The sequence below is a fragment of the Mustela erminea genome, chromosome 3, assembly GCF_009829155.1.
Source record: "Mustela erminea isolate mMusErm1 chromosome 3, mMusErm1.Pri, whole genome shotgun sequence".
In the NCBI taxonomy this organism is placed as follows: Eukaryota; Metazoa; Chordata; class Mammalia; order Carnivora; family Mustelidae; genus Mustela; species Mustela erminea.
In genome coordinates, this window is record NC_045616.1 from 10,164,875 (window position 1) to 10,182,396 (window position 17,522).

Sequence of the window (17,522 nt, forward strand, 5' to 3'; positions counted from 1 at the left end):
TTCTCATGGTGTGTTTCAGCATCTATTAAGAGGATCGTATGGTTCTTGTTCTTTCTTATATTAATGTGGTATATCACACAGATGGGTTTGTTGATATTGAAGCATTCCTGCAGACCAGGAGTTAATCCCTCTTGGTCATCTTGAATAATCCTAATGTACTCTTGGATCCTTTGGGCTACTATTTTTGTGAGAATGTTTACACTCATGTTCATCATGGATATTGGCTTACAATTCTCCTTTATGGTGGTGTGTTTGTCTGCTTTGGGGTTCCAGGTTATGCTGGCCTCTTAGAATGAATTTGGAAGGTTTGTTGGAATAAAATTGCCTATAATATTGTCTTTTTCAATTTTTATTTTTTAACCTCTTTTCGATGTTTCAGAATTCATTGTGTATGCAACACACCTAGTACTTCATGCAATACATGCCCTCCACAATACCTACCAATTATTTCTATTTCTATAGGGTTGATTGTGACCTCTCCTCTTTCATTCATGATTTTGTGTGGTTTCTCTCTTTTTGATAAGTCTGATTAAGGGTTTCTCAATCTTATTAATTCTTTCAAAGAACCATCTCTTTGTTTCAATGATACATATATTAACATCTAGATATTGTTTTCTCCTTTATCATTTCTCTCCACCTGCTGGATTTTGGCTTTCTTGGCAATACCACAGTGATATAGGAGCTGCAGGTCATATAGGCCTCCTTCCTCTCTTCTGTTGACCACATGCAGCAGATGGCATGGACAACCAGGCCATAGGAACATGCAATGCCAATGAAAGGAAACACAAGGAAGAGGGCGATGCTAACAAACATTGTGTACTCATAGACCCAGTTGTCCATGCAGGCCAGAGTCAACATGGATGGAACATTACAAAAGAAATTGTTGATGGCTCTGGATCTATAATGAATACAGAAATCATATGCAGTGTGGGCACGTTGCATATGAGTCGGTTGAGTCCATGACCAACGATCCTCTTATGATCACCACACACTCTTTTGCTTATACAAATAGCATAGTGTAGAGAAAAGCAAATTTCTGCATAATCATCATAGGCTACAGAGGTCAATAATAATACTTCTGCATCAGATACATTAATGAAGAAGAAACTACGAATTGCTCACCTGATGAAAGAAATAGACTTGTTTCCAGAGAGATAATCAGAAACCATCTTGAAGATAATACTGGAGATGTAGTTCAGGTCCATGAGGGAGCTGATTAAGTAGAAAATAAATGGGTGTGTGGAGATGGGTGTCTAGGATGATGAGGATTATCATAGACAGGTTACCAAACAGAGCCACTAGGAAAAGGAGAAAACTGAGAAGAAGAAGAAAAAATAAAAAAAGTCAATTCTTGATGGTGTGAATAACCCCAATAAGAAGAGATCAGTTGATGTTTGTTTAATATTTTTCATGGGATATTAATTTAGTTTTCCCTAAAGGGCAACACATATTAAGTACAGAAAAAACAATCTCTTATTAATTCATTACTTTAGTTCCACTGTGTTTTATTCAGAGCACATTGCAGCTCTTAAAAAATTAACACATATTTTGAAAAAAAAAATCCTCATAGTTAACATCTTAATGACAGTTCCAGGAAGTCAAGATGGTGGATGAGTGGCAGGCTGAGATGACATCAGGTCACAGGAGTACAGTTCGATAATTATCAAATCATTCCAAATAACTACAAATCCAACAGGAGATCTAAGAGAAGAGCAGCAATTCTAGAAACAGAAATTGACCTCCTTCTGAAAGGTACCCCACAAGAGGCAGATCCAGGGAGACTCACCTTCCTTCTCTGGAGGCAAGAATCTGCTGGGTTTGGAGACTCCAAATAGGCCTGTGTGCCAGAGACAGAAATGCTTGGTCACAGGCAGGGAGAGCTCCGAGTGAGACTGGAGACCAGGGAGATGGTAGTGACTGATGACTTTTCTCCGGAGGCACACTGAGGAGTGGGGTCCTGAGTTTTTGGCTCCTTCTGCGCTAGACACTGGGAGGCCACCATTTTCTTTCCTATCCTCCAGAGCTCTATGGAAAGCATTCAGGGAACAAAAGCTCCCAAGACAGAACCCAAGCAGATTACATAGCCTGTCCCCTGGCAAGTGGGGCACAATACCACCTCAGGCAAAGACATTTGAGAATTATTACAACAGGACCATACCGCAGAAAATTAGCAAGAAAATCTAGCCAAGACCAAGCTCATGGATCAAAGAAAGCAAGGAAATTCCAGAGGAGGGGAAAGCAAAGCATGGAACTCATAGCTTTCTCCCCATGATTCCTTAGTCTTGCAAAGTTAATTATTTTTTTCAAATTTCATTTTTTGTCTTATTCTATTTTTTTAACTTTTAGTCTTTCATCTTTTAACATTTTTAACATTTTTAAATAGTTTATCTTAACAATACCTTTCTTAAAAAATTAAACATTCATTATTGCAGTCATATTTTACCTATCATTGTATCTAACTTTACTTTATGTATACATATAGTATTTTTTTCTATAAAAATCTTGAGATACAACTTCTTCTAATAGATCAAAATACACGCTAAATCTAGCACAGGGATTTGTTCTAGTCTCCAGCCTGAACAAATTCTCTTCACTTTCTTTTTCCTTCTTTCCCAACTATCTTATCACCTCCTTATTTAGATTTATTTTTTCTAATTTTCATGTTTGCAGTCGTATTCCATCCCTTCATAGTATTTACCCTTATTTGTGTGTGTGTGTGTGTGTGTGCATGTATTTTTTTAATTTATTTTTTATTTTCAGCATAACAGTATTCATTATTTTTGCACCACACTCAGTGCTCCATGCAATGCGTGCCCTCCATAATACCCACCACCCGGTACCCCAAACTCCCACCTCCACCCCTTCAAAACCCTCAGATTGTTTTTCAGAGTCCATAGTCTGTCATGGTTCACATCCCCTTCCAATTTGCCCCAACTCCCTTCTCCTCTCTATCTCCCCATGTCCTCCATGCTATTTGTTATGCTCCACAAATAAGTGAAACCTTATGATAATTGACTCTCTCTGCTTGAATTATTTCACTCAGCATAACCTCTTCCAGTCCCATCCATGTTGCTACAAAATTTGGGTATTCGTCCTTTCTGATGGAGGCATAATACTCCATAGTGTATATGGACCACATCTTCCTTATCCATTCATCCATTGAAGGGTGTCTTGGTTCTTTCCACAGTTTGGTGACCGTGGTCATTGCTGCTATAAACATTGGGGTACAGAAGGCCCTTCTTTTCACGACATCTTTATCTTTTGGGTAAATACCCAGGAGTGCAATTGCAGAGTTATAGGGAAGCTCTATTTTTAATTTCTTGAGGAATCTCCACTTCTTTTTACCCCCTTACTTCCTCCCTTGATTAGGGATCTCTTCTGATTTGATTAATGTACATTTTTTTGGGGTCTTTGCTACCCTTTTAGTATTTTATTCTCCTGTTCATATATTCTTATATGGATGAAATGACAAAGCAGAAAAACTAAGCATAAAAAAAAAAGAGGCAGTACCAAAGGCTAGGGACCTAATCAATACAGACATTGGTAATGTGTCAGATATACAGTTCAGAATGATGATTCTCAAGGTGCTAGGTGGGCTTTTAAAAGGCATGGAAGTATTAGAGAAACCTTGTCTGGAGAAATAAAAGCCCTTTCTGGAGAAATAAAAGAGCTAAAAGAACCAAAATCTAACCAAGCTGAAATTTGAAAAAACAAAACAAAACAAAACAAAAACAAAAACAAAACAAATAAACTAACAAACCAACAGACAAAAAAAAAACCATAAATGTGGTGCAATCAAAAATTTAGGCTCTTACTGCTAGGAAAAATGAAGCAGGAGAGAGAATTAGTGATATAGAAGACCAAATGATGGAGAATAAAGAAGCTGAGCAAAAGTGAGACAACTACTGGACCACAAGGGTAGAATCAGAAAAATAAGTGATACCATAGGATGAAACAATATTAGAATAATTGGGACTCCAGAAGGAGAACAAAGACAGAGGAGTGAAGAAGGCATACTGCAGTGGATTATTATAGAGAATTTCCCTAATATGGCAAAAGGAATAAACAATGTCCACAATAGCCAAACTATGGAAAGAACCTAGATGTCCATCAACGGATGAGTGGATAAAGAAGATATGGTATATATGTACAGTGGAATACTATGAAACCACCAAAAGAAATAAAATCTTGCTTTTTGCAAGGATGTGGATGGAACTAGAGGGTATCATGATGAGTGAAATAAGTCAATCAGAGAAAGACAATTATCATATTATCTCCCTGATATAAAGAATTTGAGAGGCAAAGTGGGGGGTTTGGAGAGTAGGGAAGGAAAAAATGAAACAAGATGGGATCAGGAGGGAGACAAACCACAAGAGATTCTTAATCTCACACAACAAACTGAGGGTTGCTGGGTCGGGGGGGGAGTGATTAGATAATGGACATTGGGGAGGGTATGTGCTATGGTGAGTGTATGGAGTGTGTAAACCTTGTGATTCACAGACCTGCAATGCCGGGTCTAACAATACATTATATGTTATTAAAAAAGGAAAAAATTAAAAAAAAAAAAGTTTACCCTATCAAGGACAAAAAAAAAAAAAACTTGCATAAGTTAAGTTATTATCAACATCATCTATTATACTTCTTAAGTTTGCATCATAGGGCAATGTAAATGCATAAATTATAGACCCATACTTGAATATATTTTATGACACTTAGGCAGTGATTTTTTTCTTTTATGATTAAGTCTTAAGATTTCTGAAACTATAGTAGCCTATCAGGTCACACTTTAGATATATATCCTTTTGGATTGTTCATTTGTTTGTTTTGATGGCAAGACTTATTCTCTACTTCTTTCTCCCCCAGAAATCTACAATGAAGGGCTATTTACAACTATAAATTATAGGAAGTAAATGCCATCCTCATCACTCACTATTCAAATGCTTTAAAGAAACTCCATTCCTGGCAATTTTCTCTAAAATTATATTATAGCTACTTGTCTCTGCTTACACTCTTTGAAGAGGTCTGTATTGTTCTTCTGCTTCTCAATAATTACATAACAGTATGCATGGCTTTATTGCACCTTTTCTTATTCCGCTTGACCTCTTGATTTTGTGTATTTAAATCTCTTTCCATTTTTTTGGTAAGTGTGAGTTTAGCTCTTATATGTACTATAATCTCTCATAAAACTCAAGTAACATAACAATAAATAAGTATATTTTCATAAGTTTAAGTAAAGTGGGAAAGAGAGTAGAAGGTGGAATCAGGGATGGAAAGGTTAAGGACATTTTGGGGGAAGAAATTTGAAGGAACAGACACTTAAAAGTAGTAGGAGGAATGGCATTTTGAGAATAATCGACATAGGAAGGATTGGAAGGAATCTTCTCCAGAAGGAATAACACCAGTGAGTAAAGCCCAACATATTATGCCTACAAAGGATTGTAGGGCTTCAGTCTCTCATACTTCTCTAGGACCAAAGCCATCAGAATATTGAAGAAGTTTTTCTATGAAAGACACACACACACACACACACACACACACACGTATGTACACTGAATTAAAAATGATTAACATAAGTGCGTGGTGATGGGTATTAAAGAGGGAACATATTGCATGGAGCACTGGATGTAGTGCATAGACAATGAAGCTTGGAACACTGTAAAAATAAAATTAAATTTAAAAAGATGAAGGCAAGAAGCTTCCAAAAAAATCTGATGTCTCCAGAGAAATATGATAATTTGCTAAATCCAAAGAAAAATGCCACGTGTCATATAAAATGAAGTGCCAAATAACAATAAAAACCTTTTGTAAATTAATGATAATAACCAATATAATAAATTTAATGAAAACTCAAAAGATAAACTGATGAAAATCGACCAGAAAGCAACACTGAAACACAGAATTTGACACTTAAGACAGATAAGAGATGAGAGGAATAATATAAGATGATCCAACATACACATATGGACATTTCTGCAAATGCATATGACATTCTGTAAATGCATCTTAATATAGATGGTAAATAGATGCAAACATTTATATATTAAATTTGTATTAAAAAGAATCCTATCTTAACACAAAATATTTTAGGCAGCAATTATGAAATAAAAAAAAGTTTTTTAACTGCTCAAAATTAAATAGAAATTAAAAGAAAAAAATAAAAAAGCTATTAATTAAAAATCTACTATAGATGAAACAGAGTCAAGAATATATACATGTTATTTATGCCTCAAGAAATTGGTTTAGTGCTTCTATATTTTCATTTCAAGATATTTCTTGTTTCCTCTCATTTCCTCTCATTTTCAGTCTTAATCAAAGGATTAAGACTTCTCTTATTCCCTGCAACAATACAACTTTAATCCATACTGTAGAGAATACACATGTTACTTCCAAATCCTCTCAATGAATTCTAATCCATGTCCTGCCCCGACACAAAAGTTGTCCTAGGTGTTTTTCCTTGCAAAGATCAACCTCCTCTTGATTATCTCCTATGTAAATTGTTTTGTAAATGTATATAGTCAGTTTATTGCTGCATCATAATAAGGAAGTTCCTCTAACTAAGGTCATTTATAATTTGCATATTACCATTTTTAATTTAGTTTAATGACATTTAATAAGAATTATCAATATTACATATACTCTTTTTCCTATGTTTTTCATATTCCTATTCAATTGCAAACAGAATTTGAAAACCATCTCACTTTATTGATTTACATATTAGCAGAATAAAGGGATTTTTCAAATACAGAATCATTATGATAAAGATTAAAAGTGAATTCCATGTGATGAGAAGTAATTTGTTAAAAACTATACAGTAATCCAGTGGCAAATCTGGAAATGTGTCCTCTAGATACCAGACAATGTAGAATTTTCTTCTGGAACAAAATAATCTAAAAATAAAATCATTTGGATCACTAAATAAGTCTGGTCACATTTAGTTTTGTTTGATTATTGCATAGTTGCAACAAGAATGTGCATTTATCAAAGAATTTTCTATAGTTTTGCCTAAAACTTTATAAGAAATCTGAGACTAATTTTTTATAATCATCTGAATGTAGAAAAAGAAATTGCTACCAGTTTTCATATAAATTTGCATTGCTTCTTCACTTTCAAGAACTCTGTCATACTTTCATGTGAACTTTGCCAAAATAAACTTCTTTACTCACCTATAGGGGAAGAGTTCTCAAAAGACCTCTCAAACCTTTTCCCCCAGGACTACCTTGAACCTACTGGCTGCAAAATGTCTACCTTTGTTCTTTGAAAAATGTGTTCATACTTGTATCTCTTTGTCTGTAGATAATAATTATTTTGCATTGCTATCTATCATCTAGATTTTACAGTATTGTGAAATGACGTTCCTAGAATTAATCTGATTACTGAGGGGAGAATCCTCTGGTCTCAAGCCAAGCACAGGTCCCTACAATACTTCTGCAATGTCATACATGGTATTTTTCATGCCCTCTAGTAATTCCAAAGCAGATTGTATAAAAAAGAGCAAACAGTACAGAGTTCAGAATGCTTTAGTGACTTAGGAATTAATGCTCTTTTAAAAAATTTAAACGATGTGTATTTTTATTTGTTTTGATGGTTTAGAGCTTGTGATCCTAAGGATTTTATTGTATAGGGAGATAAAAAATGCACAGTATTTGGATGTGCATTTATCTGTGTGCATCTATATATACCTTCATGAAATATCACAACAGTGAATCAGCACTGATAAACAGGTAAGTAGGTAGGTAGGTATATAGAGAAATATCCAATTTATCAGTATATACTTTGACTTTGGATTCGGATTGAAGAGAAGTTTATTTTTCTTTATTGCAAATCATGCTGCAGAATATTAGAGCCAATGCTAGGTCTAGTGCTAGCTGTCACTTATTAGAAATGTAAACTTGGATGACTGAATTCAACTCTCTGAGCCTTTACCTCATCAGTAGAGCAGATCAAAATCCTGAGATATGATCTCACAGTTCTTAGAATGGCTAATATCAATAACTGAACAAAATGGTTGTTGCAGAGAATGTAGAGAAAACACAACACTTGGGCACCACTTATGGGTATATAAATTAGTACAGCCATTATAGCAAGTAGTATAGAAGTTCTTCAAAAAGTTAAAAGTACCATATGTTCCAACAATCCCACTTCTGGATATATACCCAAAGGAAATAAATTATATGAAATCAAACTTGAAGCTATACTTTACTCTTATAATCATTATTGCAGTGTGATTCATAATGGATAAAATATGGAAATTAATTTTACATATTTATTGCTAAATAAATGGAATAATGAAATAACAGCAACATGGATGAACCTGGAGGACATTAAGAGAAGTGAAATAAGACAGACACAGAAAGATAAACACTTTATAATTACAATTATATATTAAATCTAATAGTCAGTGTTTAAAAGTGAAGAGTAGATGGGCAATTGTCAGTGACTAAAGGCAGGGAGAAAAGGGGAGATGTGAGTCAAATGGTTAAGTTTCCAGTATACATGTTGAATAAGTTCTCTTTACAACAATTTATATATAGTTAAGAACAGTGTATATCTGAAACTTTCTGCTACTGTATTCTCACCAGTTGGTAGTATTCTTACACACACACACACACACACACACACACACAAGCTAGGTGGATTGGTGGGTATGCACTTTGTAGTGTTTATTGTAAAGTGTAAGTATCTTAAATGAAGCTGTGCACCTTACATATACAACATTTTTGTCAATTATACCTAAATAAATATGAAAAAAAATTTAAAAATATGACAAGACTGAATGGGATAATTTATACTGGATATGTCAAATCTGAGTTGCGTGAGTGACCCAGGCACAGTAGCTGTGATATTTTTTACCATCTTCACCATAGCCATTAAAATAAACATAGTTACCATCATACTTTCTTATCCATAAACATGTCATCCTTGGGTTTCTCAGGGACATTGTTCTGAAAAAGTTTGTAAACTCACTGATTTTTACAAAGAATCCTACTTTGCTATCACAGATGTAACTATTACTGAACAAGGAAGTTAGTGACAAGCAAATAAAATTTTATTTTATTTTTTAATTTTAATTTTTAAAAATTTAACTTTTCTTAAAAGATTATATTTATTTATTTGGCAGAGAGCACAAGAAAAGGGAGCAGGAGAGAGATAAGTAAGCACCCCACCAATCAGAGAGCCAGATGCAGGGCTCAGTATCAGGACTAGGGAATATGAGCAGAGACTAAGGTAAGTTTACCTGATTTAGCCACCAGACACCCCAAAGACAATTAAAAAAAATTACATACAGAAAGGAGTACAACTGGGCAAAATTTGTGTCAAAAAAAATTCCTATCATTTTGGGCCCACCCATCTCCTTCATATATGGGGATGTCCATAGATGGACAAAGAAAGTTTGTATTTTTGAGTAAAGATTCCAAGTATGCAAAAAACATTAATACTGATGCAAAGAAATAAAAACGAAAGATAACCAAGGCAGAGGAAGGTGTTTAAGCTCTTCTTGACCTGTTGGAATGGTGGTAACAGAGTGACTTGAGGTGGAATCTGTGGGGAAGTAGGGGGAACCAAATTTGACCATAAAAAAAAAAAGGGTGGGGGGAATCTTTACAATCAATCCCTGGATGTAGAAAAGTTCTCCAAATCAGTACCTGGCACCTCTCTAACAAACAAAGGGCTAGAAAATCTCTTGGATTATCTCAACAATCAGGCCCTTTTCCTCCATGGCCTGTGGGTGGGGTGGGCTTCAGGACCGAACTTGGGCTGGGTCTGCTGTGGGGGGCTGCTCAGGCTGACATGGCCCCCTCTTCTGCAGCCTAGGCTTCCTGCTCCAGGGCACCCTGGGCTCACAACTGAAGCACCCTTAAAGGCAGCCGAGTCGGCCACGGCCTCCTGGACCTCCTCCTAGGCCTTGCTGGGCTCTTTGGGGGCCTTGGTGTCCTCCACAGTGGGCGGTTTCTCAGGCTGAGGTCAGACTCCTGGGGCTTGGCATCCTGCGGGTCTCCCCCTTACGCCCTCCTTCCCTGGCGCTCAACCTCATCTGCTGCCCCCTCCTCCCATGTCGCCCCCTACCTGCCTGGCGCCCCGGCATGCTCTATGTAGGTCGTGCCCATCTCTGGGGCAGCTGGAGTGATGTCCTAGGCAGCCTGGTCTTCCTGGCCTTAGAGGGAGGCTCCTGCTGCGCTGGTGGCTCCATGTGCCCTCCCGCTGCCTTCTTGCTCTTCCTGAAGGAGAACCTGCTCCTCCCGAAAGGCTTCTCTAAGAAAATGCGTTTCTTTCTGTTTCTGGGCTCTTGCTGCTGGCCGAGGGTGGGGACGGTCTGTGGCCTTGGGGGAGACATCAAGGAGGCATTGGAGGTGGCCTCCCCTTCAGCAACTGCAGCCTAGCCCCTCCTGGCGGCCTTGCCCCCATGGACGCCTCCTTCTCCTCCAGGCTGGCCTGGCTTGGGGGCAGTGGTGGCTCCTCCTTCTGGGCAACATGGGGGACAGTGCCCTGCTCAAGGTGGACGTTGGCTCCTCCAAGTTGGGGCCACACCGCTGCCATTGGCCTACAACTCTTCCTTGGAGCCAGGCTTGGCAGCCACGGGAGAGACAGCGCCTTTACCTGCCGGCCATGGGTCCTCCAATGGGAAACGGAAAGGGTGCATGAGAGCGCCGAGAGTAATGCACAACTAGAGATGATGGAGGAGGCTTAGTCTTTTTATAAGGGTGTATTTTGTGAGGCAGATTTACAACACTAAAGGTCTTGATTAAGAAGGAAGAAGGAAAAAGCAAAACAAAACATCAATACCCACATTTTAAAAAGATCATAGTCTTAGGAGTTAATTTAAACCATAGGAACTTTTTAGTTATCTCATGTTAGCTGTACCAGTGATAATATGTATGTTTCAAATTCAGTTATTTTTCTAAAAACCCCTCAGTTCAGACAAATTCTCACAGTTGCAGGTTCATTTGCATTTATTTATTCTCTATATATTTTGTCAGAGAGAATTATTATTATTTAAAGTGACCATATTTACATGAGTATAGTATGAAGTGTAGACCTTAGTTTAATTTACTATAAACCTAGAAAAGAAGTACATTGATGGACGTAGATACCAACCATTGATTAAAATATCAATTCCCCTGTACCTACTACCATTTTAGAGTAGATCAAAGGTTACAACACCAATTCATTCAAGAATTCTATAATGTTTTGTTTAAGGTTTAAAAAGAGTTTTATTTTTTTAAACACAAGTAAGTAACAATTATTTACTTTTTAACATTTAATTATATATCTATATGAACACATGAAATATATTAAATATATAAAGTATATCTTTTAAATTGACTTTAGTCAAATAAAATTTTCCTTTGAATTGTTGTTAATTCAATGCTTAAATGTATCAATTGTTAATTCTAGTATTTTATTAAAATAGTTTCTTTATTAATTCCAATCAAAATTATCTTAGGCATTTAAATGATAAATAAAAATAAAGATACCGAAAGACACGTATGCTATACTGTCTTGCATAGTTACAAACTTACTGGTCTTTAGAGCTGACATTGGTCCTCCCTTCATCCTATCAATGAAGTCATTTTTCTGAATAGACTTCTTTGAATATTGTTCAAACCAGTGTGTATACTTTTCTCTCATTCCTGCTCTTGACATTCTAGGTGACTCCATACAGACTAAACAGGAATCATGATTTCCACACATCTTCAGAGATTAAGGAGAATACTTGTTGTTTTATTTGTATATTCACTTGAGAATGTCCACCTAGACATCAATAAGGTGGAAATACCCATTGCTCAGCATGTCCCTAGGACAAAGCTTAGAAATGAGTTCTGATAATTTGTGTAGCTGTTTTAATAGTTGAGTTAAAGTTTATTCAGAGGGTAAACAAATATATTTATTTAGACATTTCAAATATAGCGTTTCTCATATATAAATCCTTTCTGTGTATTGGGTAATAACTCTTTATTGGATATATCATTTGCAAATATCTTCTCCCCTTCAGAAATTCTGTTAATTGCTCCCTTTGCTGTGCAGAAGCTTTTTATCTTAAGAAAGAATATTTTATTTTTGCTTTTGCTTTTGTTCTCCTTGCCTTCACAGATGTGTCTCACAAGAAGTTGCTGTGGTTGAGGTTGAACAGATTGCTGCCTGGGTTCTCCTCTAAGATTTTGAAGGATCCCTGTCTCAAATTGAGGAATTCATCCATTTTGAATTTATTGTTGCATATGGTGTAAGAGAAAGGACCCGTGTCATTCTTCTGCATGCAACTGTCCAATTTTCCTAGCATCCTTTGTCAAAAACACTGGAACTTTTTCCCATTGGGTATTCTTTCCTGCTTTATCAAAGATTAATTGACCATAGATATAAGGGTTTATTTCTGAGGTCTCTATTCTATTCCATTGAGCTATGGGTCTGTTTTTATGTCACAACCATGCTGTTTTGATGATTACAGCTTTGTAAATAACTTGAATTCAGGCACTGCAATGCCCCTAGCTTAGGTCTTCTTGTTCAACAATCCCCTAGCAATTTGTAGTCCTTTCTAGCCCATGTAAATTTTAGGATTGTTTGTTCTAGCTCTGTGAAAAATGCCGAGGGTATTTTGATAGGGATTTTGTTGAATGTGAAGATTGCTTTGGGCAGCATAGACATTTCCACAATGTTTTTTATTTTATTTTTCTTTTCTTCCAATCAATGAGCATGGAAGTTTTTCCATCTCTTTATGTCATCCTCAGTTTCTTACATAAGCATTCTGTGGTTTCTACAGTAGGGATCCTTTCCTCTTTGATTAGTTTTAGTCCTAGGTATCTTTTGGGCTTGGGCGCTATAGGAAATAGAATTGAAACCCTAATTTCTCTTTCTCCATTCACATTGCTAGTGAATAGAAAAGCAAGTGATTTCTGTGCATTTATTTTTGAGTCCTGCAGGCTGCTGAATTGGTGTATGAGTTGGAGTAATTTAGGGATGCACTCTTTTGGGTTTTCCACATAAAGTATATTGTCATATACAGAGAGTGAGAGTTTGACTTCTTTGCCAAGTCAAATCCCTTTTGTTTTTGTTGTACAAACGCTGAGGCAAGGACTTCTAATAATCTGTTGAGCTAAAGTGTTGAGAGTGGGCATCCCTGTCATGTTCCTGACCTTAAGGGAAAAGCCCTCATTCAGGTTTTTCCCATGGAGAATGACATTTGTTGTGGGCTTTTCATAAATGGCATTTTTTGATAGGAGATATGTTCCTTCTAACCATATATTTTGAAGAGTTTTAATCTGGAAAGGATGTTGTATTTTGCCAAACGATTTTTCTGCATCAGTTGAGAGGATGATATGTTTTTTGTCATTCTTCTGTTAATAATAACTATCACATAAATAGACTTGTCAATGCTGAACCTTCCTGGCATCCCAGGAATTCACCTCCCCCATCGTGAATAACTCTTTTAATGTTCTATGGGATCTTATTGGCTAGTATCTTGTTGAGTATTTTGGCATTCGTGTTCATCAAGGTTATTGGTCTATAATTCTTTTTGATGGGGTCTTTGTCTGCTTTTGGGATCAAGGTAATGTTGGCCTCATAAAATGAGTTTGGAAAGTATCGATCCATTTCTAATTTTTGGAAACAGCTTCAGTAAAAGAGGCATGGTTTATTCTTTCAATATTTGGTAGAATCCCCCCAAGGAAGCTATCAGGCCCTGGATTCTTGTGGTTTTTTTGGGGGGATATTTTTGATTATTGCTTCAATTCCCTTGCTGGTTATGGGACAGATTATCTATTTCTTCCTGTTTCACACTTGATAGATTATAAGTTTCCAGGAATGCATCCGTTTCCTCCAGATGGCCTGATTTGTTGGCATATTGTTGCTGATAATATGTTCTAACAATTCTCTATTTCTTTTACATTGGTTGTGATATCTCTCCTTTCTTTCATGATTTTATTAATTTGTGTCCTGTATCTTTTCTTTTTGGCTAAGTCTGGCCAGAGGTTGATTGGTCTTATTAATTCTTTCAGAGAACCAGCTACTAGTTTTGTTGGTGACCTCTACTGTTCTTCTAGTTTCTGTTTCATTGATTTCCGCTTTAATCTTTATTCTTTCTCTTCTCCTGCTTGGTTTCAGCTCTATTTTCTGTTTTTTCTCCAGGTGTAAAGTTAGCTTGTGCATTTGGGATTTTTCTAATTAATTTTTTTAGATAGCCTTGGATGGTTACGTAATTCCCTCTAAGGACCAACTTTTCAGTATCCCATAGGTTTTGAAACATTGCATTTACATTTTCATTAATTTCAATAAATTGTTTAATTTCTTCTTAAATTTCGTGGTTGACACAATCATTCCTTAGTGGGATGCTCTTTAAAATCCAAGTGTTTGAATTCAATCCAAATTTCCTCTTGTGATTTAGTTCCAGTTTCAATACATTACTGTCTGAAAACATGCAGGGGGAACATCTCAAACTTTTAGTATTGGTTGAGACCTGATTTGTGACCCAGTATGTGACTTTTTTTGTTTGTTTTTTAGTAATGTTGTTTGCCTCCATACAATGCATCATTAGTTTTTGATGTTATGTTTCAAGATTCATGGTTCACGTATAACACCCATTGCTCCTTGCAACACACACTCTCCTTAATACCCTCCACCAGGCTCACATATACTTCTAACTCCCCCCAAAAACCTGTTTATTTCTGAGTCAACAGAAACTTATGGTTTGTCTCCCCGTCTTATTTCCCCCAATTCACTTTTCTCTTCCTTCTTCTAATGTCCTCCATGATATTCCTATGTTCCACAATTAAGTGAAATCATATAAGAAACTTTCTCTGCTTGACTTTTCCCCTCAGCATAAAATCCTTCAGTCCCAACGATGTTGATAAAAGATTGGTTATTCTTCCTTTCTGATGGCTGAATAACACCCCATTGTATATATGGACCATATCTTCTTTATCCATTCATCCATTGAAGGTCATCTTGGCTCCTTCCACAGTTTGGTTAATGTGGACATTGCTGCCATGAACTTGTGGGTACATATGGTCCTTCTTTTCACTACATCTGTATCTTTGTGGTAAATACACAGTAGGGCAATTGAAGGGTTATTGGATAGCTCTATTTTTAATTTTTTGAGGAGTCTCCAGATGGTTTTCCAAAGTGGCTGCACCATCTTTCATTCCACCAACAGTGTTAGAGGGTTCCCCTTTCTTCACTACCTCTTCAAGATTTTTTTGTTACTTCCCTTGTTAATTTCTGCCATTCTAATTCGTGTAATGTGGTATCTCAATGTGGTTTTGATTTAAATTTTCCTGATGGTTAATGATGATGAGCATTTTTACATATGTCTGTTAGATATTTGTATATCTTCATTATAGAGCTGTCTGTCAAGCCTTCGGCTCATTTTTTTTTTCTTTTTTGACTTAATGATCTGCCTTTTGGGTGTGGAGTTTAATAATTCTTTATAGATCTTCAGTTTCAGCCCTTTGTCTCTATTGTCATTTGTGAATGTCTTCTCCCATTCTGTGAGTTGCCTCTTTGTTTTGTTGACTATTTCCTTTGATGTGCAGAAGCTTTTGATCTTGATGAAGTCCAAAAAGTTAATTTTCAGTTTAGTTTTTCTTGTCTTTGCAGATGTGTCTTGAACAAATTTGCTGTGGCCGATGTCAAAGAGGTTACTGCCTATGTTCTATTTTAGAACTTTGAAGGATTCCTGTCTCACATTGAGGTCTTTTGTCCATTTTGAATTTATCTTTGTGTATGTTTGCTGTATCAGAATGGTCGAGTTTCATTTGTTTTTATAAAGCTGTCTAATTTTCCCATCACCATTTGTTGAAATGACTGTCTTTTTTCTACCTGATATTTTTTCCTGCTTTGTGGAATATTAGTTGACCTTGTGTCCAGGATCCATATCTGGGCTCTCTACACTATTCCATTGGTCTATGTATCTGTTTTTATGCCAACACCATGCTTTCTTGGTGATCACAGTTTTGTAATACCTTGAAATAAACATAAACAAAGACTTAAAGTATCTATACTCTAGGAACTACCAATCACTAATGAAGGATATTGAAAAAGACACAAAAAGATGGAAAAACATTCCATACTCATGAGTCAGAAGAATAAACATGGTTAAGATGTCTATGCTGCCAAGAAGAATCTATACTTTCAATGCAATTGTAATCAAAATACCATCAACAATTTTAAAAGTTCTGGAACAAGCAGTCCTAAAATGTGTATAGAACCCGAAAAGTCCCCAAATTGTGAAGAAAATGCTGAGAAAGAAAAATAAAGCTGGTGGCATCACATCACCTGATTCCACGCTTTATTACAAAGCTGCAATCAACCTGTATGAAATGTATTTTGGTGAAAGTTCTGTGTACACTCAATCACAATGGCATTCTGTGGTTTTATAATTGAATATTCTGTTTATGTCTTTTTTTTAAGATTTCATTTATTTATTAGACAGAGAGAGAGAGATCACAAGTAGGCAGAAAGGCAGGCAGAGAGAGCAGGAATCAGGCTCCCCGCTGAGCAGAAATCCCGATGCGGGGCTCGATCCCAGCACCCTGGTCTCATGACCTGAGTCGAAGGCAGAGGCTCAACCCACTGAACCACCCAGGTGCCCCCTGTTTATGTCTTTGAAGTCCATTTGTTCCAGGGTGTCATTCAAGGCTTTTGTTTCTTTTTGAGAAACATTCTCCTTAGAGGATCTATTTCTGTGAGTGGGGTGTTGAGGTCTCTGCCTATTCATGTATTATTATTAATATGAGTCTTTATTTTGTTTAACAGTTGGCTTATGTAGTTGGCTGATCCCTGTTGGGGCATAGATATTACAGTTGCTAGATTTTGTTATTGAATAGACCCTTGAAGTATGATATAGTATCCCTCTACATATTTTATTACAGAATTTGGTTTAAAAATCTAATTTCTCTGATATAAGAATTCCTGTCTCATCTTTCTTATGAGTTCAGACGACATGAAAAACTGTTCTCCATCCCAACACTTTCAGTCTGGTGGTGTCTTATGCTCAAAATGAGTCTCTTGGGGCGCCTGGGTGGCTCAGTGAGTTAAGCCTCTGCCTTCAGCTCAGGTCGTGATCTCAGGGTCCTGGGATCAAGCCTTGCCTTGGGCTCTCTGCTCAACAGGGAGCCTAATTCCCTCTCTCTGTCTGCCTCTCTGCCTATTTGTGATCTCTGTCTGTCAAATTAAAAAAAAAAAAGACTCTCTTGTATAGAGCATATGGATGGATCCAGCCTTTTATTCAAATCAGAAATCCTGTGCCACTTCATGCATGCATGTAGCCTCTTCACCTTTTGAGTAACTATTGAAAGATATGATTTTATTGCCATCATGTTGCCTGTGAAGTCCCTGTTTCTATAGATTGTCTTAGTAAATGTCTGGTCTATATTACTCTTGGGGCTTATCTATTTTATAGAATCCCCCTTAATATTTCTTCAAGGGCTGGCTTGGTGATAACATACTTTCAGTTTCTACAAGTCCTTAGAAGCTCCTTGTCTCTCCATCCATTATGATTGACAGCCTTGCTGATTAATGTATTTTGGGCTGCA